Below are 24333 nucleotides of genomic sequence, written 5' to 3' on the forward strand. Positions count from 1 at the left end.
CAAATCCATAAAGACTGCCGGTGCGTTGGTGAGCCCAAATGGCATCACCAGAAACTCATAGTGGCCATATCGCGTACGGAATGCCGTTTTCGGAATATCCTCCTCCCTAACCCTCAACTGGTGGTAACCCGATCTCAAGTCTATCTTAGAGGAACAACGGGAACCCTTCAACTGGTCAAACAAATCATCAATACGGGGCATAGGGTACTTATTCTTGACCGTAGCACGATTCAACTTCCGGTAGTCAATACACAGTTTCAAGGCACCATCTTTCTTTTTAGCAAAGAGGGCCGGTGCTCCCCATGGGGAAACATTAGGGCGAATAAAGCCCTTTTCCAGCAATTCCTGGAGCTAAACCTTCTACTCAACCAACTTGGCTGGGGCAAAACGGTAAGGTACCGTAGAAATCGGCGTCGTGCCAGGCACTAGATCAATAGAGAACTTAATCTCTCGATGAGGTGGCAAACTAACAAGATCCTCGGGAAAGACGTCCGAGTACTCACAAACCACCCTCGACAACACAATCTGGGTCTCATCACACTCACCACTCATAAAGCTAGCAAGTAGACCACTAAGTTCACTCCACCCTCGCGGATCATACCCCGGTGGCAAAACACTACCAACCCGGTCCCCTAAGAAATGGAAACACTCCCCGCTCAAGGTACATACAGTGACCCTCTAGCGGTAGCAATCGATAACTGCCCGGTATGGCGGTAACCAGTCCATACCCAAAATAACATCAAAGCCCTTCATGGGCATAACCACAAATGGAAACAGAAGTCGACGATCGGCGACCTCTATATCACAACCTCTACATCCGTGTTTCAAAATCAATTCACTCCCAACAGGTGATACTACACAAATAGGAGATGCTAATAGTGCCAACTCCAACTCCAAAACATATGCAAATGCAGCTGATACAAATGAATGAGATGCACCCGTATCAATCAACACACTAGCAACCGAGTTGCAAAATAGAAAGGTACCTCTCACCACTAATGCAGCCGATACTAGGTCCTGCGCGGTAACAGCATACACGCACCCTGTAGGCCCCTGATCCACTTGCTCACCCCTCGGAGCATACGACTGCTGCAAAGACTGGGACGATGAAGCCCTCGGATTGGCCCTCGAGGCCTGCACAGATTGAGCTGGCTGAAAACTCTGCGTCTGTCTAGAACCAGACGCTCCCGATGTGGCACCCAACTGCAGGCAAAACCTCTTCAAGTGCCCAGGCTGACCACACTGATAATAAGACAAGGACTGGTCTCTGCCCTGACTCTGGCTCTGCGGTCTAGCTGAAGATGAATCAGCTCTCTGACCTCCTCCTCTCTGTGGGCAAACCGAAGCCTTGTGGCCCAGCTGACCACACTTGTAACAAGTGAAGTCCCCCTGATTGCCTCTCCCAGAGCCTGCACTCGGCACTAGAAAGGTCGATCTAGCAATACCTCCCTGAGACTGCTGAGGGTTAGCACCCCTTTGTCTCTTACCATCACTTTGAACATCCTGGCTCCTCTTGGAGCCTCTCTGTCCTCCCTCCTCCTCCTGCATCATGATCTCCATATGGGCTGCACGCCCATAATCTCAAACCATAGATCCGCCAACTCTCAACTTGAGGCCACGCCTCAACCTCTTCTCAAACTCGATACAGCGTCATTCCTCGAATGCCACAAGTTCAAGTGCGAACCTGGACAAGCTAGTAAAAGCAGCCTTATACTCGGCCACTGAAGAACCCAACTGCAAAAGCTGCAAGAACTGGTCTCTCAACTTCTCTCTAACTGCTGGAGATAAACACTTCCCCTGGAAAGCACCCACAAAAGCCTCCCACATGCCACCAATACGGCCCCTCATAAATTTCCACCACTGACCCGCATTCCCTTTAAGTTGAAAGGATGCCAAGGTCACTTTTAACGGCCCGTCCTCGATGCCTAGCATCTCGAACGTCTTCACCGTTTGCTCCAACCTCTCGTCAGCCTCAAGTGGCTCCTTCGGATCCCCAATAAACTCGTCTGGATTAGACCGGAAGAACTCCCTCTTCAAGAAGGAAGGCCCTATATCAACAACCTGGGCCTGCACGGGAGCTTGATCCAGATTCTCAGCTCTGAGAATACCCATAGACTCCCACAAAGCATCGGCTATCCCTCGGGCTAAGTCACCCATAGCCTGCTGACCTGCTAGTTCGGCCACATTAGCCTGGCCAACCCCCTCCTGTTGTGCCGGAATATCATCCGGTAAAGGCATCTCCTATAGCGATCTCGGTTTACCTTCCTTTAATCATTGTGTTCGGGCTTAGGTTCCGTGGAGTTAGTTGTTGTATATGTCTTGTTTACATCCTTTACTCCTTGTGTTCGAGTCTTGGGTTGTGTTGGGGAGGTTTGAAACAGGTTGGTTGAACTTGGAAACCAAGAGTAGTTGCCCAGATTTTGGCCTTCACGCTCGAGCGGGGATTTTGACGCTCGAGCGAGCCCTTAGTTGTTGTTTGTCCGCTGGAGCGGGGGTTTCGACGCTCGAGTGTATTTTTTCATCTTCCAGTATCTCCTCTGCAGTGTTGTACATTTGAGCGGGAGTTTTGACGCTCGACCGGGATGTTGTGTCTGACGCTCGAGCGGGAGAGTTGACGCTCGAGCGGAAACCTGGTTCTGTAAAAAGTTCTGGAAGTGTGTATCCACCGCTCGAGCGGGATTTTTGACGCTCGAGCGGGAGTCTGTGAGTGACGCTCGAGTGGGGGTTTCCACGCTTGAGCGGGGCGATTCTTATCTAAAACCGAGATCCGACTTTTTGGATCACTTTTTCACTTTTCTTCTCTCTCTTACTTTCCCAAAACCCCATTGTTGAGCTTCTCACTCTAGAACTCTACCTTCTCTCTAGGTATTGATCTAGTAGGAGTGATTTCCTCACCTTTGGCCTTTACAAAAAAGTTGTTGATCGTCGAGGGCTATCTTTTGATCCGAAAAGTTCGTGGTTTGGAGCATTTTCGTTTCCATCATCTTCTTGGTTGGGTGTCATTCTTTGAGGTAGGGATAACCTACTCCTCACTATGAGTTTTGTCTTTAAATTTTAGTATTTTGAGTTGTTGGGGTCGGTTTGGTAATGTTGTGAAAGTTTGGGGCTTTTTGTGTAAATTTACAAAAGTTGGGGTTTTACTATATAAAACCTAGATGCATGTTTGGCATGGGAAAGTGAAATTAATGTTAAAACATTAATGAAAATGGAACTTAAGGGTTGTAATGTAATTATGGAAAATGCCCTAATTACATTGGTTAATTAATTCGCATAATTAATTATGAGAAATGAGGAATTGATTTGGAAAGGCATGGGATTAAAGGGCGTAGTTGGATTAATTTTCGCTCACCTAGTTGAAATGTTGATTATATATCCATTGTTGCATTTATTTTCTATATAGAAATAACTGCTTTGGGCTATCAGTGAAGGATAGTCTTGATTGTTGTAGACAATGCATGATGATTAGGCAAACTGAAACTAATCACTGGAATGTGTCATTGAGTATGACGGTTGAAAGAATATATTAAATTTATGTGTTGTGTGATGATGTGTATAATTATTGTTTATATGCATTGTGTCGTGTTGGAGGAGATAGGGGATGTACTCCACGGTTTAGGGGATGATAGGGGATGGACCTCTGAACCGGATGTTGTTGGGAGAAGATAGGGGATGGACTCCATAAATAGAGCTCATATGCTTATCTAGTAATGTGTTAACATAGCTCATATGCTTGTCTTTGGAAGTGTGATAGTGCTCTTATGCATATCTATGGAAGTGATGATATAGCTCGTATGCTTATCTGTTGATGTGTTGATATAGCTAGTACGCTTATCTAATATGAATTGGGAAGAAGTTTAATATGAGTTACTGTCTCATATAAGTTGTTTGGCCAGGTTCTGAGCCATGGTTATAAATTGAAAATAAAAAAAAATAAAAAAAAAAGAATTGGAAAATGGATTGTAACATGGACTTGTATGTCATGAAACCTTAAAGTGTGATAAGGGAAAGTATCAGTGTTGGCCATCTATCAACTGCTAATCTTTTAGTCATTATTCATATTTGGTTTAGTGTATTTCTACTGGGCGGTGACTCATCCTATATGGGAATATCATTTTCAAGTACAGGTAGCATGCCACCTCCGAGGACGTAACTTGGGAGGCTAAAGGCGGGCAGACTTTTGTTATTTAGTTTCTATGATGTATTACATGTATATTCAAGCCAAGGGCTTAATGTGTAAATGAGTTAGCACTCTTTTTTTGTAACCAAGTGTTAACTTGGAAAGCTGTAAGCCTTTAGGGCATTTGCTTTTGTCGTTAACATGTAATACTTTTTGGTAATGGAACTCTGATGAATAGAAGAATGTGGAGCTTTTATGTATCAATGCATGTCTATATTGATGGGTTTAATGTTATTATTTTGAGGGCGTTACAACTTGGTATCAGAGCGTACCGGGTTCGAATACTTTGGGTACGTGGGAAATGATTAGTATCACAATGGGTTTGTCTCGCTTGATAGAGACTTAGTAGTAGTGTCATATGCCATGTGTTTAAATTGATGACATGCTTATGTGACTATGTGTGTATGGAACGTAGTTTCTAGGATGTTGATTGGATCCTTGGATTTCTGGGAGTCTTGTTGGAAAAGCACTTGATCAATGCTGTTTCTAACTGGAACTCTAGTAATGCCTCGGGACTATCATTATCCGGAAATGAAATTCGTAAGTGCTTATGTGTTTGTGTGCTTACGTGGAATGAATTACGGTTGTCCATGCATTAGGACGTGAGTGTTTAGTTTCGGCACATTTATGAATGTGCTAATGTTCTGAGTTACCTTTATTAGGATGTCAGGACGAGGATGCGGTAGGCGTGGCAAGCGTGGTAGGCAGGAGATGCCTTTACCGGAGGAGGTTTCGGCAGTGCAGGAGGGAGTTGGTCAGGCCAATGTGGCCGAGCCAGCGGGTCAGCAGGCTATGAGTGCCTTGGCATGAGAGATAGCAGGGGCTTTGGGTATCCTCAGAGCTGGGAATCAGGCAGCTAAGGCAGGGCCTTCTTTCTTGAAGAGGGAGTTCTTCCGGTCTAATCCGGACGAGTTTGTTGGGGATCCAAAGGAGCCACTGAAGGCTGACGAGTGGTTGGAACAAATGAGTAAGACGTTCGAGATGCTTGGCATCAAGGACGGAGCATTGAAAGTGACCTTGGCATCCTTCCAGCTGAAGGGAGATGCGGGTCAATGGTGGAAGTACGAGAAGGCTCGTGTTTGTGGTACATGGGAGGCGTTTGTAAATGCTTTCTAGGAGAGGTTCTTATCTACAATGGCTAGGGAGAAGCTGAGGGATCAGTTTAGCCGGCTTAATCAGCAGGGTATGTCTGTGGCAGAGTTTGAGGCCACTTTTACTAGTTTGTCCAGGTTTGCACCTGAGTTGGTGGCGTCTGAAGAACGCCGTTGCTATGAGTTTGAGCGGAAGTTGAGGCGGGGCCGCAAGTTGAGGGTTGGTGGGTCTTACATCTGAGAGTATAGACATTTAGTGGATGCTGCAGCTCATATGGAGCTTATGATGCAGGAGGAGGACAAGGAGAAACATAGAGGCTCCAAGAGGGCCCAAGAGGGCCAGGGTGATGGTAGGAGGCAGAGGGGTTATAACCCTTAGTAGTCTCAAGGTGGAGTTGCTAGATCGACCTTCCGGTGTCGAGTGCAAGCTCGGGGAGAGGTAATCAAGGAGGTTTGACTTGCTTCACCTGTGGCCAGTTGGGTCACAAGTCTTCGGTTTGCCCGCAGAAGGGCGGTGGTCAGAGAGCTGCTTCTTCTTCAGCTAGACCCCAGAGTCAGAGTTTGGGCAGGGGGCAGCCTTTATCTTGCTATCAGTGTGGGCAGCCTGGGCACCTGAAGAGGTTTTGCCCACAGTTGAGTGCCACTTCAAGAGCGTCTGGTTCTAGACAGACACAGGGATTTCAGCCAGCTTAGTCTATACAGGCCTCGAGGGCCAATCCGGGAGCTTTGTCATCCCAGTCAGTGCAGCAGTCTTTTACTCCCAGAGGTGAGCAGGTGGATCAGGGGCCTACAGGGCGTGTGTATCCTGTTACCGCGCAGGATCTAGTACCAGCTCCATCAGTAGTGAGAGGTACCTTTTTGTTTTGCAACTCGGTTGCTAATGTGTTGATTGACACTGGTGCATCTCATTCTTTTGTATCTGCTGCATTTGCATCTGTTTTGGAGTTAGAGTTAGCACAGTTAGCATCTCCTATATGTGTAGTGTCACCTCTTCGGGGTGACCTGATCTTGAAACAGGGTTGTAGAGGTTGCGATATAGAGGTCGCCGACTATAGACTTGCGTTCCCTTTTCTAGTTATGCCCATGAAGGGTTTTGATGTTATTTTGGGTATGGACTACCTATCGTCATACCGGGCTGTTATCGATTGCTACCGCCAGAGGGTCACGTTATGTACCTTGGGCGGGGAGTGGTTCCATTTCTTGGGAGACCGGGTTGGTAGTGTTTTGCCACCGGGTTATGACTCGCGAGGGCGGGGTGAGCTTAGTGGTCTACTTGCTAGCTTCATGAGTGGTGAGTGTGATGAGACCCAGATTGTGTTACTGAGGGTGGTTTGTGAGTATTCGGATGTTTTTCCCGAGGACCTGGTTAGTTTGCCCCCTCACCGAGAGATAGAGTTCTCTATTGATTTAGCGCCTGGCACGGCGCCGATTTCTATGGCACCTTATCGTTTTGCCCCAGCCGAGTTGAGTAAGTTGAAGATTCAGCTCCAAGAATTGCTAGATAAGGGTTTTGTTCGCCCTAGTGTTTCACCGTGGGGAGCACCGGCCCTCTTTGCTAAAAAGAAAGATGGTGCCTTGAGATTGTGTATCGATTACTGGAAGTTAAATCGGGCTACGGTCAAGAATAAGTACCCTATGCCCCGTATAGATGATTTATTTGACCAGTTGAAGGGTTCCCATTGTTTCACTAAGATAGACTTGAGATCGGGTTACCACCAGTTGAGGGTCAGGGAGGAGGATATCCCGAAGACGGCATTCCGTACGCGGTATGGCCATTATGAGTTTCTGGTAATGCCATTTGGGCTTACCAATGCACCGGCAGCCTTTATGGACTTGATGAACCGGATCTTCCGGGAATTCTTAGATCGCTTTGTGGTCGTTGTCGTGGACGACATTCTTATCTATTCGCCATCTAAGGGGGAGAATGAGGAACACTTGAGAGTGGTGCTTGAATTACTTAGAGCCCATAGATTGTATGCCAAATTTGGGAAGTGTGAGTTCTGGCTAGGAGAAGTCAAGTTCTTAGGCCATGTGGTATCCGGGGAAGGGGTGTCTGTCAATGCATCCAAGGTTGAGGCAGTGCAAGATTGGGCACAGCCTAAGAGTGTTTGAGATTCGCAGTTTTCTGGGATTAGCTGGGTACTACCGTCGGTTTGTGAAGGATTTCTCCAAGTTAGCTTCGCCGTTGACTAGATTGACGCGGAAGGGGTCAAGTTTGTGTGGAGTGAGACTTGTGAAAAGTCGTTCCAAGAGTTGAAGGCTAGATTGACCACCGCTTCGATTTTGATTATTCCGGAGAGAGGGTTGGGTTATGCGGTTTATTGTGATGCCTCACGAGAGGGTTTGGGTTGTGTGTTGATGCAAGAGGGGAAGGTGGTAGCTTATGGCTCACGTCAGTTGAAAATACACGAGAAGAATTATCCTACACACGACTTAGAGTTAGCCGCAGTGATTTTTTCCTTGAAGATTTGGAGGCACTACCTTTATGGTGAGAGGTTCGAGGTGTTCTCGGATCATAAAAGTTTGAAGTATCTGTTTACACAGAGAGACTTGAACTTGAGGCAGAGGAGGTGGATGGAGTTTATTGAGGATTACGACTTCGAGTTGCATTATCACCCGGTGAAGGCCAATGTTATGGCCGATGCCCTTAGTAGGAAATCCGTTAGTGATGTAGCTTGTATAAACATCCGGGAATGGGAGATGTTGGGTGCACTAGGCGAGTTTGATTTGCTTTTGGCCAAATCCGTTGAGGCTGCGGCCCTATTTTCTGTAGTTACGCAGCCTACACTTGTGACTCGAGTGTTAGAGGCACAGGGAGGTGACCTTGAGGTACAATCCCTCCGAGAGAAGATCTTCAGTGGGAAGGTTGAGAAGGGTATGACGGTGTATCCCGACCTGAGTGTGAGATACCGAGACCGTTTGTTTGTGCCGGAGTCTTGCCGAGAGGAAGTACTCCGAGAGTTTCACCATTTGCGCCTTGCGGTGCATCCGGGAGGCACTAAGATGTATCGGGATTTGAGTCGCCAGTTTTGGTGGCGGGGTATGAAGAGAGATGTGGCTGTTTTCGTATTAAAGTGCCTTACTTTCCAGCAAGTGAAGGCCGAGCATCAGAGGCCAGCGGGTTTGTTGCAACCTTTGCCTATTGCCGAGTGGAAGTGGGAGCATGTCACTATGGACTTCGTTGTAGGTCTTCCGAAGACTCAGCGGGGTAGTGATGCTATTTGGGTGGTTGTAGACCGGTTGACTAAGTCGGCGCACTTTATCCATATGCGCGTGAGAGATTCGGTAGATCATCTTGCCGACTTGTACGTTCGGGACATAGTGAGATTGCACGGGGTCCCAGTGACGATCGTATCAGATAGAGATCCTCATTTTACTGCTAGGTTGTGGTAGAGTTTGCAGAGTGCCTTGGGTTCTGAGTTGACCTTTAGTACGGCTTATCATCCACAGACTGACGGGCAGTCCGAACGTACTATTCAAATCCTTGAGGATATGCTTCGAGGGTGTGTCCTTGACTTTAGTGAGACGTGGGAGAGGCACTTGCCCTTGGTGGAGTTTGCCTACAACAACAGTTTTCAGTCTAGCATCGATATGGCACCATTTGAGGCCTTGTATGGTCGACCGTGTAGGTCTCCAGTTTGTTGGGCCAAGGTGGGTGATGCACCTTTGTTGGGTCCAGAGTTGGTTAGGGAGACGACGGAGAAAGTTGAGCTTATCCGTAAGAGGCTTGTTACAGCCCAGAGCCGCCAAAAGAGTTATGCCGACCGTAGAAGGAGGCCTTTGGCGTTTGAGATAGGTGATCATGTTTTCTTGAAAATATCACCTAGGCGAGGTTTGATGAGGTTTGGAAAGAGTGGGAAGTTATCCCCTCGGTTTATCGGCCCCTTTAAGATCCTTGAGAGGATTGGGGAAGTTGCTTATCGTTTGGCTTTGCCACCGCAGTTGTCCGGGGTGCATGAAGTATTCCATGTTAGTATGCTTCGGAAGTACGAGCCGGATCCATCCCATGTGTTAGATTGGACCGACTTAGAGGTAGATGAGGATGCCTCGTATGAGGAGAGACCGGTTCGGGTCTTGGATAGGCGGGATCAAGTCTTGCGAGGCAAGACCATTCCCTTGGTAAAAGTTTTGTGGAAACATCACGGAGTAGAGGAAGCCACTTGGGAACGTGAGTTGGAAGTCCGTGAAAACTATCCGGACGTGTTTATTGATGCATAATCACATATGGTAATTTTGTAATAGTGTTGAACCTTAAGAGCATTAAATATGTCTTAAGTTGTGGAACATTGTATATGTTGTGGTTAATGGAAGTTTGTTTTAACATTGAATATGATAAATATATTGTAGAAATGCAAGCATGATATAAATGTTGCATGTGTTGTAAAATGGTGAGAAATGTGTTGAAAACTGTGGAATTCCAGGAAATGCATGTTTATAATGCATGTTATGGAAAATGTTGTGATTTGCCTCTTAAAGGAAATGAGATGACCGATAATGGGTCAGGATGTTGTATTATAATTGTTGTAATGTTGTTGGGAATGGGGAAAAACTTGTTTTTAAAAGACTTGTGTTTAAATTTCGAGGACGAAATTCTTTAAGGGGGGGAAGTTATAGCGATCCCGGTTTACCTTCCTTTAATCATTGTGTTCGGACTTAGGTTCCGTGGAGTTAGTTGTTGTATATGTCTTGTTTACATCCTTTAGTCCTTGTGTTCGAGTCTTGGGTTGTGTTGGGCAGGTTTGAAACAGGTTGGTTGAACTTGGAAACCAAGAGTAATTGCCCAGATTTTGGCCTTCACGCTCGAGCGGGGATTTTGACGCTCGAGCGGGCCCTTCGTTGTTGGTTGTCCGTTCGAGCGGGGGTTTCGGCGCTCGAGCGTATTTTTTCATCTTCCAGTATCTCCTCTGCAGTGTTGTACGCTCGAGCGGGAGTTTTGACGCTCGAGCGGGATGTTGTGTCTGACGCTTGAGCGGGAGAGTTGACGCTCGAGTGGAAACCTGGTTCTGTAAAAAGTTCTGGAAGTGTGTATCCGCCGCTCGAGCGGGAGTCTGTGAGTGATGCTCGAGCGGGGGTTTCCACGCTTAAGCGGGGCGACTCTTATTTAAAATCGAGATCCGACTTTTTGGATCACTTTTTCACTTTTTTTCTCTCTCTTACTTTCCCAAAACCCCATTGTTGATCTTCTCACTCTAGAACTCTACCTTCTCTCTAGGTATTGATCTAGTAGGAGTGATTTCCTCACCTTTGGCCTTTACAAAAAAGTTGTTGATCATCGAGGGCTATCTTTTGATCCGAAAAGTTCGTGGTTTGGAGCATTTTCGTTTCCATCATCTTCTTGGTTGGGTGTCATTCTTTGAGGTAGGGATAACCTACTCCTCACTATGAGTTTTGTCTTTAAATTTTAGTATTTTGAGTTGTTGGGGTCGGTTTGGTAATGTTGTGAAAGTTTGGGGCTTTTTGTGTAAATTTACAAAAGTTGGGGTTTTACTATATAAAACATAGATGCATGTTTGGCATGGGAAAGTGAAATTAATGTTAAAACATTAATGAAAATGGAACTTAAGGGTTGTAATGTAATTATGGAAAATGCCCTAATTACATTGGTTAATTAATTCGCATAATTAATTATGAGAAATGAGGAATTGATTTGGAAAGGCATGGGATTAAAGGGCGTAGTTGGATTAATTTTCGCTCACCTAGTTGAAATGTTGATTATATATCCATTGTTGCATTTATTTTCTATATAGAAATAACTGCTTTGGGCTATCAGTGGAGGATAGTCTTGATTGTTGTAGACAATGCATGATGATTAGGCAAACTGAAACTAATCACTGGAATATGTCATTGAGTATGACGGTTGAAAGAATATATTAAATTTATGTGTTGTGTGATGATGTGTATAATTATTGTTTATATGCATTGTGTCGTGTTGGAGGAGATAGGGGATGTACTCCACGGTTTAGGGGATGATAGGGGATGGACCTCTAAACCGGATGTTGTTGGGAGAAGATAGGGGATGGACTCCATAGATAAAGCTCATATGCTTATCCAGTAATGTGTTGACATAGCTCATATGCTTGTCTTTGGAAGTGTGATAGTGCTCTTATGCATATCTATGGAAGTGATGATATAGCTCGTATGCTTATCTGTTGATGTGTTGATATAGCTAGTACGCTTATCTAATATGAATTGGGAAGAAGTTTAATATGAGTTACTGTCTCATATAAGTTGTTTGGCCAGGTTCTGAGCCATGGTTATAAATTGAAAAAAAAAAAAAAAGAATTGGAAAATGGATTGTAACATGGACTTGTATGTCATGAAACCTTAAAGTGTGATAAGGGAAAGTATCAGTGTTGGCCATCTATCAACTGTTAATCTTTTAGTCATTGTTCATATTTGGTTTAGTGTATTTCTACTGGGCTGTGGCTCACCCTATATGGGAATATCATTTTCAGGTACAGGTAGCATGCCACCTCCAAGGACGTAGCTTGGGAGGCTAGAGGCTGGCAGACTTTTGTTGTTTAGTTTCTATGATGTATTACATGTATATTCAAGCCAAGGGCTTAATGTGTAAATGAGTTAGCACTCTTTTGTTGTAACCAAGTGTTAACTTGGAAAGCTGTAAGCCTTTAGGGCATTTGCTTTTGTCGTTAACATGTAATACTTTTTGGTAATGGAACTCTGATGAATAGAAGAATGTGGAGCTTTTATGTATCAATGCATGTCTATATTGATGGGTTTAATGTTATTATTTTGAGGGCGTTACATCTCTAGCCTACCACGCTTGCCACGTCTACCACCTCTTCCTCGTCCTGACATCCTAATAAAGGTAACGAAGAACATTAGTACAGTTATAAATGTGCCGAAACTAAACACTCGCGTCCTAATACTTGGACAACTGTAATTCACTCCACGTAAGCACATAAACACATAAGCACTTACGAATCTCATTTTCGGATAATGATAGTCCCGAGGCATTACTAGAGTACAGCATTGATCAAGTGCTTTTCCAACAAGACTGACCGAAACCCAAGGATCTAATCAACATCCTTGAAACTAAATCCCATACCCACATAGTCACATAAACATGTTATCAAACAAACACATAATGTCACACATAGGTCTCTAACAAGCGAGACAAACCCATTGTGATAATAATCACTTCCCACGTACCCAAAGTATTCAAACCCGGTACGCTCTGATACCAAGTTGTAATGCCCTCGAAATAATAACATTAAACCCATCAATCTAGACATGCATTGAAATAAAAGATAAACATACTTCTATTCATCAGAGTAATTCATTACAAAAAGTATTACATGTTGACAAAAAAAGTAAATGCCCTATGGGGTTACAACTTTCCAATCCAACACTTGGTTACAAGAAGTGAGTACTAACTCATATACATATTAAGCCCTTGGCTTGAATTTACATGTAATACATCAAAAGAAAACCAACACACAACAAAAATTCTGTCTGCCTCTAGCCTCCCAAGCTATGTCCTTGGAGGTGGCGTACTACGTGTACCTGAAAATGATGTCCCATAAAGGGTGAGCCACAGCCCAGTAGAAATATACTAAACCAATTATAAACAATGACTAAAATAGTAGCATTTGATATATGGTCCACACTTATATTCCCACTTATGACATTACAGTTTCATGACACTCAAGTCCATGTTACATTCATTTCCCATTTCTTTTTCAACTTTGAGTTTGAAAACAAGGCTCAGAACCTGGCTAAATAGCTTAATGACATTGTGACTCATCTTTTAAAACCCTTTCGAAATTTATGATGAACACACATTTTGATGTTGTATCAATAACACATAAGCCACTTCCATACTTTACGAACGATACACATTTTAGTGCCGTATCAATATAACATAGAAATACTTCTATACTTCACAATTGATAACGACATATATTTTAGTGCTATATCAAATCAATTCAAACACTTTCACAATTAACACTTGATACACATTTTAGTGCTGTATCAATGTCACACAAAATCCGGTTTAGAGGTCCATCCCCTATCTTCCCCTAAACCGTGGAGTACATCTCACATCTCCTCCCACACAACACATGCATATAAACATAGATCATATACAGTCAATCAATACATAAAGTTAATGTATCATTCCAACCGTTAAATTCAATAGCATACTCAATCGATTAGTTTTTGTTTGCCTAATCATCATGCATTGTCTACAACAATCAAGACTATCCTCCACCGATAGTCCAAAGCAGTTATTTCTAATACAGAAAATAAATGCACCAAATGGATAAAACATCAACATTTCAACTAGGTGAGCGATAAATGAATCCAACTACACCCTTTAATCCCATACATTTCCAATTTCAACATTTTGGACTCAATTTCTCTTTTCTCAAATTAATTTCACAAATTAATTCATCAATGTAATTAGGACATTTCCTGTAATTAACAAAACAACCCTAAGGTTCCACTTCTATCAATAACCCAACATTTATCTCATTTCTCTATGCTAAACACGCATATAGGTTTATTATAAATACAACCCCATCTTTTGTAAAATTACACAAAGACCCAAACTTTCTCAAAATTACCCAACAACTCCCAACATATCAAAATGCTAAAATTTAAAGACAAAGCTCATAAGGAGGAGTAGGATATCCCTACCTCGAAGTTAGAGCACAAACGGAGATGAAGACCAACAATCAAAGTGCTCCGAATCCCAAGTTTTTTAGATTAAAACAAAGCCCTCACCACCCTCTATCTTTTTAACAAAGGACTTACGGTAGATTCACATTTTAGCTAGATGAAACCTTAGAGAGAAGGCAAGTTTAGAGAGATAGAGAGTGTCGGTTTCTAGGGTTTTCAAAATAAAGAAGATGAAAAAGTGATGCTTTCACCGCTGCTGTCTACTGATATAACACAGGCTCGCTCGAGCGAAGACTTGGTCACTCGAGCGACCAGACACAAGAAACCATCGCTCGAGCGAAGAAAGTATCGCTCGAGCCAAAAACTCGAAGCTTCAGGTCTGCAACCCAGAAGCTCGCTCGAGCGACAGAATGCTGGCTCGAGCGAAGAACTCGAAAACATACACCTCGTTCGCTCGAGCGAAGAAAATCTCACTCGAGCCAAGAAACACAGCTCTCAGGTCTAGAACCAGACGCAGACTCTCGCTCGAGCGAAGGAACTCTAGCTAGAGCCACCAGACACAAAACTCAACACTCGCTCGAGCGAAGAAACCCTGGCTCAAGCGAAGGACCAAAATTCTAGGCAGCAACCATTTGCTCCTAAACACAACCAACCTGCAACAAGCCTACCCATCACATCCTATAACTCAAATACGAAGTATGAAAGGACGTAAACAGGGTTTATACAACTACTAACATCCATGGAACCAAGTCCGGATCACTGTACAACAAGGGGTAAAACCCGAGATCGCCATGTACCTTAACGCTCTACTTGTAAGTTGAATTTCCTATTTGCAAATTGAATAAAAATGGAAGTTGAACAAAAATGGATGTTGAACAAAAAAAGAAGTTGATTCGAGAAACTACTATACATTAATGCTCTATTTGGAAGTTGAATTTCCTATTTGGAAATTGAATAAAAATAGATGTTTTACATAAATGGATGTTGAATAAAAAAGGAAGTTGAATGAAAACAAAAGTTGATTTTAGAAACCAGTATACCTTAACGCACTATTTGGAAAATGAACTTCCTATTTGGAAATTGAATAAAAATTGAAGTTGAAATACTGGAAGTTGAATAAAAAAGTAAGTTGAACAAAACCGCAAGTTTATTTAAGAAGCCACTATACCTTAACGCTCTATTTGGAAGTTGGATTTATATTTGGAAATTGAATAAAAATGGTAGTTGAAAAAAATATTAAGTTGAATAAAAGAGGAAGTTGAATAAAAACGCAAGTTGGTTTAAGAAACCATTATACCTTAACGCTCTATTTGGAAGTTGAACTTCCTAGTTGGAAATTAAATAAAAATAGAAGTCGAACAAAAACGGAAGTTTAATAAAAATGCAAGTTGATTTAAGAAACCACTATACCTTAACGCCCTATTTCGAAGTTGAACTTCCTATTTGGAAATTAAATAAAAATGAAAGTTGAATAAACATGCAAGTTGATTTAAGAAACCACTGTACGTTAACGCTTTATTTGGAAGTTGAACTTCCTATTCGGAGGTTAAACAAAAATGGAAGTTGAATAAAAAAAGAAGTTGAATAAAAACACAAGTTGATTTAAGAAACCACTATTCCCTAACGCTCTATTTGGAAGTTGAACAAAAATGGAAGTTGAATAAAAAAGGAAGTTGAATAAAAACACAAGTTGATTTAAGAAACCATTATGCCTTAATGCTTTATTTGGAAGTTGAACTACCTATTTGGAAATTGAATAAAAATTGAAGTTGAACAAAAATGGAAGTTGAATAAAAAAACGAAGTTGAATAAAAACACAAGCTTATTTATGAAACCACTATACCTTAACGCTCTATTTGGACGTTGAACTTCCTATTTGGAAATTGAATAAAAATTGAGGTTGAACAAAAATGAAAGTTGAATAAAAAAGGAAGTTGAATAAGAACGAATGTTGATTTAGGAAATCATTATATCTTAACGCCCCATTTTGAAGTCGAACTTCATATTTGGAAATTGAATAAAAATGGAAGTTGAACAAAAACGGATGCTTAATAAAAAAACAAGTTGAATAAATACACAAGGTGAATAAATACACAAGTTGATTTAAGAAACCACTATACTTTAATGCTCCATTTGGAAGTTGAACTTCCTATTTGGATAATGAATAAAAATGGAAGTTGAACAAAAATGTAAGCTGAACAAAAAAAGAAGTTGAATAAAAACACAAGTTGATTTGAGAAACCATTGTACTCTAATGCTCTGTTTGGAAGTTGAGCTTCTTATTTGGAAATTGAATAAGAGTGGAAGTAGAAGAAAAAAGGAAGTTGAATAAAAATGCAAGTTGATTTAAGAAACCACTATATACCTTAACGCTCTGTTTGGAAGTTGAACTTCTAAATTGGCAATTGATTAAATTTGGAAGTTTAACAAAAATGGAAGTTGAATAAAAAAGTAAATTGAATAAAAACACACGTTGATTTGAGAAATTATTATACCCTAATGCTCTATTTGGAAGTTGAACTTCCTATTTGGAAATTGAATAAGAATGGATGTTGAAGAAAAATTGAAGTTGAATAAAAAAGGAAGTTGAATAAAAATGCAAGTTGATTTAAGAAACCACTATACCATAACGCTCTATTTGGAAGTTGAACTTCTTAATTGGCAATTGTTTATAATTGGAAGTTTAACAAAAACGGAAGTTGAATAAAAAAGGAAATTGAATAAAACGCAAGTTGATTCAAGAAACCACTATACCTTAATGCGCTATTTGGAAGTTTAGCTTCCTATTTGGAAATTGAATAAAAATGGAAGTTGAACAAAAATGGAAGTTGAATAAAAATGGAAGCTAAATAAAAACGCAAGTTGATTTATGAAACCACTGTACCTTAACGCTCTATTTGGACGTTCAACTTCCTATTTGGAAATTGAATAAAAATGGAAGCTGAACAAAAACAGAAGCTTAATAAAAAAGGAAGTTGAATAAATAAGGAAGTCGATTTAAGAAACCACTATATTTTAATGCTCCATTTGGAAGTTGAACTTCCTATTTGGAAATTGAATAAAAATGGAAGTTGAACAAAAATGGAAGTTGAATAAATATGCAACTTGATTAAGGAAACAACTGTCTCTTAACGCTCTATTTGGAGGTTGAACTTCTTATTTTGAAATTGAATAAAAATGGAAGTTGAATAAAAAAGGAAATTGAAGAAAAATACAAGTTGATTTAGAAAACCACTCTAACTTAACGCTCTATTTGGAAGTTGAACTTCCTACTTGAAAATTGAATAGAAATGGAAGTTGAACCAAAATGGAAGTTGAATAGAATTGAAAGTTGAATAAAAACACAAGTTGATTTGAGAAATCACTATACCCTAATGCTCTATCTGGAAGTTGAACTTCCTATTTGAAAATTGAATAAGAATGGAAGTTAAATAAAAAATGAAGTTGAATAAAAGCGCAAGTTGATTAAGAAACCACCATACCTTAACGCTCCATTTGGAAGTTGAACTTCCTATTTGGAAATTTAATAAAAATGGATGTTGAACAAAAATGGAAGTTGAATAAATATGCAAGTTGATTTAGGAAATAACTGTATCTTGACGTTCTATTTGGAGGTTGAACTTCTTATTTTGAAATTGAATAAAAAGGAAAGTTGAGTAAAAAAGAAAATTGAAAAAAAATACAAGTTGATTTAGGAAACCACTATAACTTAGCGCTCTATTTGGAAGTTGAACTTCCTATTTGGAAATTGAATAGAAGTGGAAGTTGAACCAAAATTGAAGTTGAATAGAAATGAAAGTTTAATAAAAACGCAAGTGGATTTAAGAAACCACTATACCTTAACGCCCTATTTGGAAGTTGAACTTCGTATTTGGAAATTGAATAAAAATTGAAGTTGAATAAACATGCAAGTTGATTTGAGAAACCACTATACGTTAACGCTTTATTTGGAAGTTGAACTAGAAAAATGGAAGTTGAATAAAAAAAGAAGTTGAAAAAAAACACAAGGTGATTTAAGAAACCACTATACCCTAACGCTCTATTTGGAAGTTGAACTTCCTATTTGGAAATTGAATAAAAATGGAAATTGAACGAAAATGGAAGTTGAATAAAAAAGGAAGTTGAATAAAAACCCAAGTTGATTTAAGAAACCACTATACCTTAACGCTCTATTTGGAAATTAAATTTCCTATTTGGAAATTGAATAAAAATGGAAGTTGAACAAAAATGGAAGTTGAATAAAAAAGGAAGTTGAATAAAAACTGAAGTTGATTTAAGAAACCATTATACCTTAATGCTCTATTTGGATGTTGAACTTCCTATTTTTAAAATGAATAAAAATGGAAGTTGAACAAAAATGGAAGCTGAATAGAAAAAGAAGTTAAATAAAAACGCAAGTTGATTTAGGAAACCACTATACCTGAACACTCCATTTGGAAGTTAAACTTCCTATTTGGAAATTGAATAAAAAGGGAAGTTGAAGAAAAATGGAGTTTGAATAGGAAAAGAAGTTGAATAAAAACACAAGTTGATTCGAGAAACCAATACACCTTAACGCTCTATTTGGAAGTTGAATTTCCTATTTGGAAATTCAATAAAAATGGAAGTTGAACAAAAGTGGATGTTGAACAAAAAAGGAAGTTAAATAAAAACGCAAGTTGATTCGAGAGACCACTGTACATTAACGCTCTATTTGGAAGTTGAACTTCCTATTTGGAAATTGAATAAAAATGGATGTTTTACATAAATGGATGTTGAATGAAAAAGGAAGTTGACTGAAAACGAAAGTTGATTTTAGAAACCAGTATACCTTAACGCTCTATTTGGAAATTGAACTTCCTATTTGGAAGTTGAATAAAAATTGAAGTTGAAATAACTGGAAGTTGAATAAAAAATTAAGTTGAACAAAAACGCAAGTTTATTTAAGAAGCCACTATACCTTAACGCTCTATTTGGAAGTTGGATTTATATTTGGAAATTGAATAAAAATGGAAGTTGAACAAAAATGAAAGTTGAAAAAAAGAGGAATTTGAATAAAAACGCAAGTTGGTTTAAGAAACCATAATACCTTAACGCTCTATTTGGAAGTTAAACTTCCTATTTGAAAATAGAATAAAAATAGAAGTTGAACAAAAACAGAAGTTTAATGAAACGCAAGTTGATTTAAGAAATCACTATACCTTAACGCCCTATTTGGAAATTGAATAAAAATGCAAGTTGATTTAAGAAACCACTGTACGTTAACGCTTTATTTGGAAGTTAAACTTCCTATTCGGAGGTTGAACAAAAATGGAAGTTGAATAAAAAAAGATGATGAATAAAAACACAAGTTGATTTAAGATACCACTATACCCTAACGCTTCATTTGGAAGTTGAACTTCCTATTTAAAAATTGAACTTCCTATTTGGAAATTGAATAAAAATGGAAGTTGAACAAAAATGGAAGTTGAATAAAATAGGAAGTTGAATAAAAACGCAAATTGATTTCAGAAACCATTATACCTTAACGCTCTATTTAGAAGTTGAACTTCCTATTTGAAAATTGAATAAAAATAGAAGTTGAACAAAAATGTAGGTTGAATAAAAAAGGAAGTTGAATAAAAACACAAGTTGATTTGAGAAACCACTGTACCTTAACGCTGTATTAGGAAATTGAACATCCAATTTGGAAATTGAATAAAAATGAAACTTGAATAAAAAATGAAGTTGCATAAAAACAGAAATTGATTTAAGAAACCACTATATCACAACGCTCTATTTGGAAGTTCAACTTCCTATTTGGAAACTGACTAAATATCGAAGTTGAATAAAAACGCAAGTTGAATAAAAACGTAAGTTGATTCGAGAAACCACTGTACCTTAACGTTCTATTTGGAAATTGAACTTCCAATTTGGAAACTGAATAAAAATGGAAGTTGAATAAAAAAGGAAGTTGCATAAAAACGCAAGCTGATTTAACAAACCACTATACCATAACGCTCTATTTGAAAGTTGAACTTCCTATTTTGAAATTGAATAAAAATTGAAGTTGAAATAAATGGAAGTTGAATAAAAAAAGGAAGTTGAATAGAAACCCAAGTTGATTTAAGAAACCACTATACCTTAGCGCTCTATTTGGAAGTTGAATTCCTATTTGGAAATTGAATAGAAATGGAAGTTGAACAAAAATGGAAGTTCAATAAAAAAGGAAGTTGAATAAAAACGGAAGTTGATTTAAGAAACCATTATATCTTAACGCTCTATTTGGATGTTGAGCTTTCTATTTTTAAAATGAATTAAAATGGAAGTTGAACAAAAATGGAAGCTGAATAAAAAAAGAAATTAAATAAAAACGCAAGTTGATTTAAGAAACCACTACCTGAACACTCCATTTGGAAGTTGAACTTCCTATTTGGAAATTGAATAAAAAGGGAAGTTGAACAAAAATGGAGGTTGAATAAAAAAAGAAGTTGAATAAAAACACAAGTTGATTCGAGAAACCAATATACCTTAACGCTTTACTTGTAAGTTGAATTTCCTATTTACAAATTGAATAAAAATGGAAATTGAACAAAAATGGATGTTGAATAAAGAAGGAAGTTAGATAAAAACGCAAGTTGATTCAAGAAACCACTGTACACTAACGCTCTATTTGGAAGTTGAATTTCCTATTTGGAAATTGAATAAAAATGGATGTTTTACATAAACGGATGTTGAATAAAAAAGGAAGTTGAATGAAAACGAAAAATGATTTTAGAAACCAGTATATCTTAACGCTCAATTTGAAAAATGAACTTCCTATTTGGAAATTGATTAAAAATCGAAGTTGAAATAACTGGAAGTTGAATAAAAAAGTAAGTTGAACAAAAACGTAAGTTTATTTAAGAAGCCACTATACCTTAATGCTCTATTTGGAAGTTGGATTTATATTTGCAAATTAAATAAAAATGGAAGTTGAAAAAAAATTTAAGTTGAATAAAAGAGGAAGTTGAATAAAAACGCAAGTTGGTTTAAGAAACCAACATACCTTAACACTTTATTTGGAAGTTGAACTTCCTAGTTGGAAATTGAATAAAAATAGAAGTTGAACAAAAACGGAAGTTTAATAAAAACGCAAGTTGATTTAAGAAACCACTATACCTTAACGCCCTATTTGCAAGTTGAACTTCCTATTTGGAAATTGAATAAAAATAGAAGTTGAATAAACATGCAAGTTGATTTAAGAAACCACGGTACGTTAACGCTTTATTTGGAAGTTGAACTTCCTATTCGGAGGTTGAACAAAAATGGAAGTTGAATAAAAAAAGAAGTTGAATAAAAACACAAGTTGATTTAAGAAACCACTATACCCTAACGCTCTATTTGGAAGTTGAACTTCCTATTTGGAAATTGAATAAAAATGGAAGTTGAACAAAAATGGAAGTTGAATAAAAAAGGAAGTTGAATAAAAACACAAGTTGATTTAAGAAACCATTATACCTTAATGCTCTATTTGGAAGTTGAACTACCTATTTGGAAATTGAATAAAAATTGAAGTTGAACAAAAATGGAAGTTGAATAAAAAAACGAAGTTAAATAAAAACACAAGTTTATTTATGAAACCACTATACCTTAACGCTCTATTTATACCTTAACGCTCTATTTGAACGTTGAACTTCCTATTTGGAAATTGAATAAAAATTGAGGTTAAACAAAAATGGAAGTTGAATAAAAAAAGATGTTGAATAAAAACGAATGTTGATTTAAGAAATCATTGTATCATAACGCTCTATTTTGAAGTTGAACTTCCTGTTTGGAAATTGAATAAAAATGGAAGTTGAACAAAAACAGATGCTTAATAAAAAAGCAAGTTGAATAAATACACAAGTTGATTAAAGAAACCACTATTATAGCAATCCCGGGTTTACCCTTGTTATACCGTGATCCGGACATGTGTCCGTGGATGTTGGTAGTTGTTTATTATTTTGTTTACATCCTTTTTCTTCGTATTTGAGTTATAGGATGTGTTGGGCGGTTTTGTTACAGGTTGGTTGAGTTTAGAAACCAAAACTAGTTGCCCAGATTTTTGGCCTGTACGCTCGAGCGGAGGTGTTGGCGCTCGAGCGTAGATTACACCCATTCAGTATTTTCCTGTGCAGCGTTGTACGCTCGAGCGTGGTATTGGCCGCTCGAGCGGGGTTGTCTGAGTGCCGCTCGAGCGTAGGGTTGGGAGCTCGAGCGGAGGCCTGGTTCTGCAAAAGTGCTGGGCGAGTGCATTCTGCGCTCGAGCGGGAGTTTGGCCGCTCGAGCGGAAGTCTGTGAGTGGACGCTCGAGCGGGGTGTTTTACGCTCGAGCGGAGACCTGGGTTAAAGTTCCGAAATTGTGACTTTCAAATCACTTTTTCACTTTCTCTTCTCTCTCTTACTTTTCCAAAATCACCGTTGTTGAGCCTCTCACTCTAGACTCTACCTTCTCTCTAGGTTTTGATCTAGTAGGAGTGATTTACTCACCTTTGGCCTTTACAAAAAAGTTGTTGATCGTCGAGGGCTTCATTTTAATCTGAAAATCTCGGGTTTTGGAGCACGTTGGGTTTTGTTGTCTTCTCCTTTGGGACTCCGAATTTGAGGTAGGGATATCCTACTCCTCTCTATGGGTTTTGTCTTTAAATTTTGGTATTTTGAGATGTTGGTCTTGGTTTGGTAATTTTGTGAAAGTTTGGGGCTTTTGTGTAATTTTACAAAAGTTGGGGTTTTATTCATAATAAACCTAGATGCATATTTGGCATGGAAAAATGGAATGATTGTGGAATCATTGATAAAAATAGAACCTAAGGGTTGAAATAGTAATTATGGAAAACGGCCTAATTACATTGTTTAATTAATTGGGATAATTAATTGGTGAGAAATGAGGAAAAGAAATGTTGATTGAATATCCATTTGTGCATTTATTTTCTGTTTAGAAATAACTGCTTTGGGCTATCGGTGGAGGATAGTCGTGATTGTTGTAGACAATGCATGATGATTAGGTAAACTGAAACTAATCAATGGAATGTGTCATGGAACTTGACGGTTGATAGAATACATTAATTGTGTGTATTGTGTGATTGTATATAGAACCAATGTGTTTATATACGTTATGTGTAGAGGAGGAGATAGGGGATGTACTCCGCGGTTTAGGGGAAGATAGGGGATGTACCTCTAAACCGGATAGGTATTGGGAGGAGATAGGGGATGAACTCCGTAGACAGAGCTCATATGCTTGTCTAGAGAAGTGAAGATAGAGCTCATATGCTTATCTTTGTGAAGTGTGGATACAGCTTGTGTGCTTATCTGTGGATATTGTTGATATACATATCTGTTGTAGAATGTGGATACAGCTTGTATGCTTATCTGTGGATATTGTTGATATACATATCTGTTGAGAATGTGGATATAGCTTTTATGCTTATCTGAATGTGAGATATAGTTTTTATACATATCTGTGGAAATGATGATAGAGCTAGCATGCTTATCAGTTGAAAAAGGGAAAATGAAAAGTAATTGGGACTTGTAAGTCGTTGACATAAATAAGTTATTTATGTGATTGTATCAGTGTTGACCAACTATCAATTGCTAATGTTTTAGTCATTGTCCATGGTTGGTTTAGTGTATTTCTACTGGGCTGTGGCTCACCCTATATGGAAATATCATTTTCAGGTGCAGGAAGCATGCCACCTCCAAGGACATAGCTGGGAGACTAGTGGCAGGCATAGTTTTTGTCGTTTTACTTTTGATGTATTACATGTAATTTCAAGCCAAGGGCTTAATGTGTAAACGAGTTAGAACTCTTTGTTGTAACCAAGTGTTAACTTGGAAAGCTGTAAGCCCGTAGGGCATTTTGTTATGAGGTTAACATGTAATACTTATGTAATGGAATTCTAATGAATGAAAGGAATGCGGTTAGTTTAAATGTAAATGCATGTCTTATCTGATGGGTTTATTGTTATTATTTTGAGGGCGTTACAACTTGGTATCAGAGCGTACCGGGTTCGAATACTTTGGGTACGTGGGAAGTGATTAGGATCACAATGGGTTTGTCTCGCTTGATAGAGACGTAGATGTAGTACCATATGCTATGTGTTTATTTGATAACATGCTTATGTGACTATGTGGGTATGGGATTTAATTTCTAGGATGTTGATTGGATCCTTGAGTTTCTGGGAGTCTTGTTGGAAAAGCACTTGATCAACGCTGTTTCTAACCGGAACTCTAGTAACGTCTCGGGACTATCATTATCCGGAAATGAAATTCGTAAGTGCTTATGTGTTTATGTGCTTATGTGGAGTGAATTACAGTTGTCCATGTATTAGGACGTGAGTGTTTAGTTTCGGCACATTTATGAATGTGCTAATGTTCTGTGTTGCCTTTATTAGGATGTCAGGACGAGGAAGAGGTGCTAGGCGTGGTAGACCTGCGAGGCAGGAA

At 39.2% G+C, this 24333-nt stretch overlaps 1 pseudogene; it reads left to right on the forward strand.

Annotated features, from left to right (window-relative positions):
- LOC145807876 (uncharacterized) overlaps positions 1–24333 on the forward strand; it is a 148407-nt pseudogene that overhangs the window by 31926 nt on the left and 92148 nt on the right.

Source organism: Camellia sinensis, chromosome 14 (assembly GCF_055761805.1).
Source record: "Camellia sinensis isolate YWXY chromosome 14, ASM5576180v1, whole genome shotgun sequence".
Classification (NCBI taxonomy): Eukaryota; Viridiplantae; Streptophyta; class Magnoliopsida; order Ericales; family Theaceae; genus Camellia; species Camellia sinensis.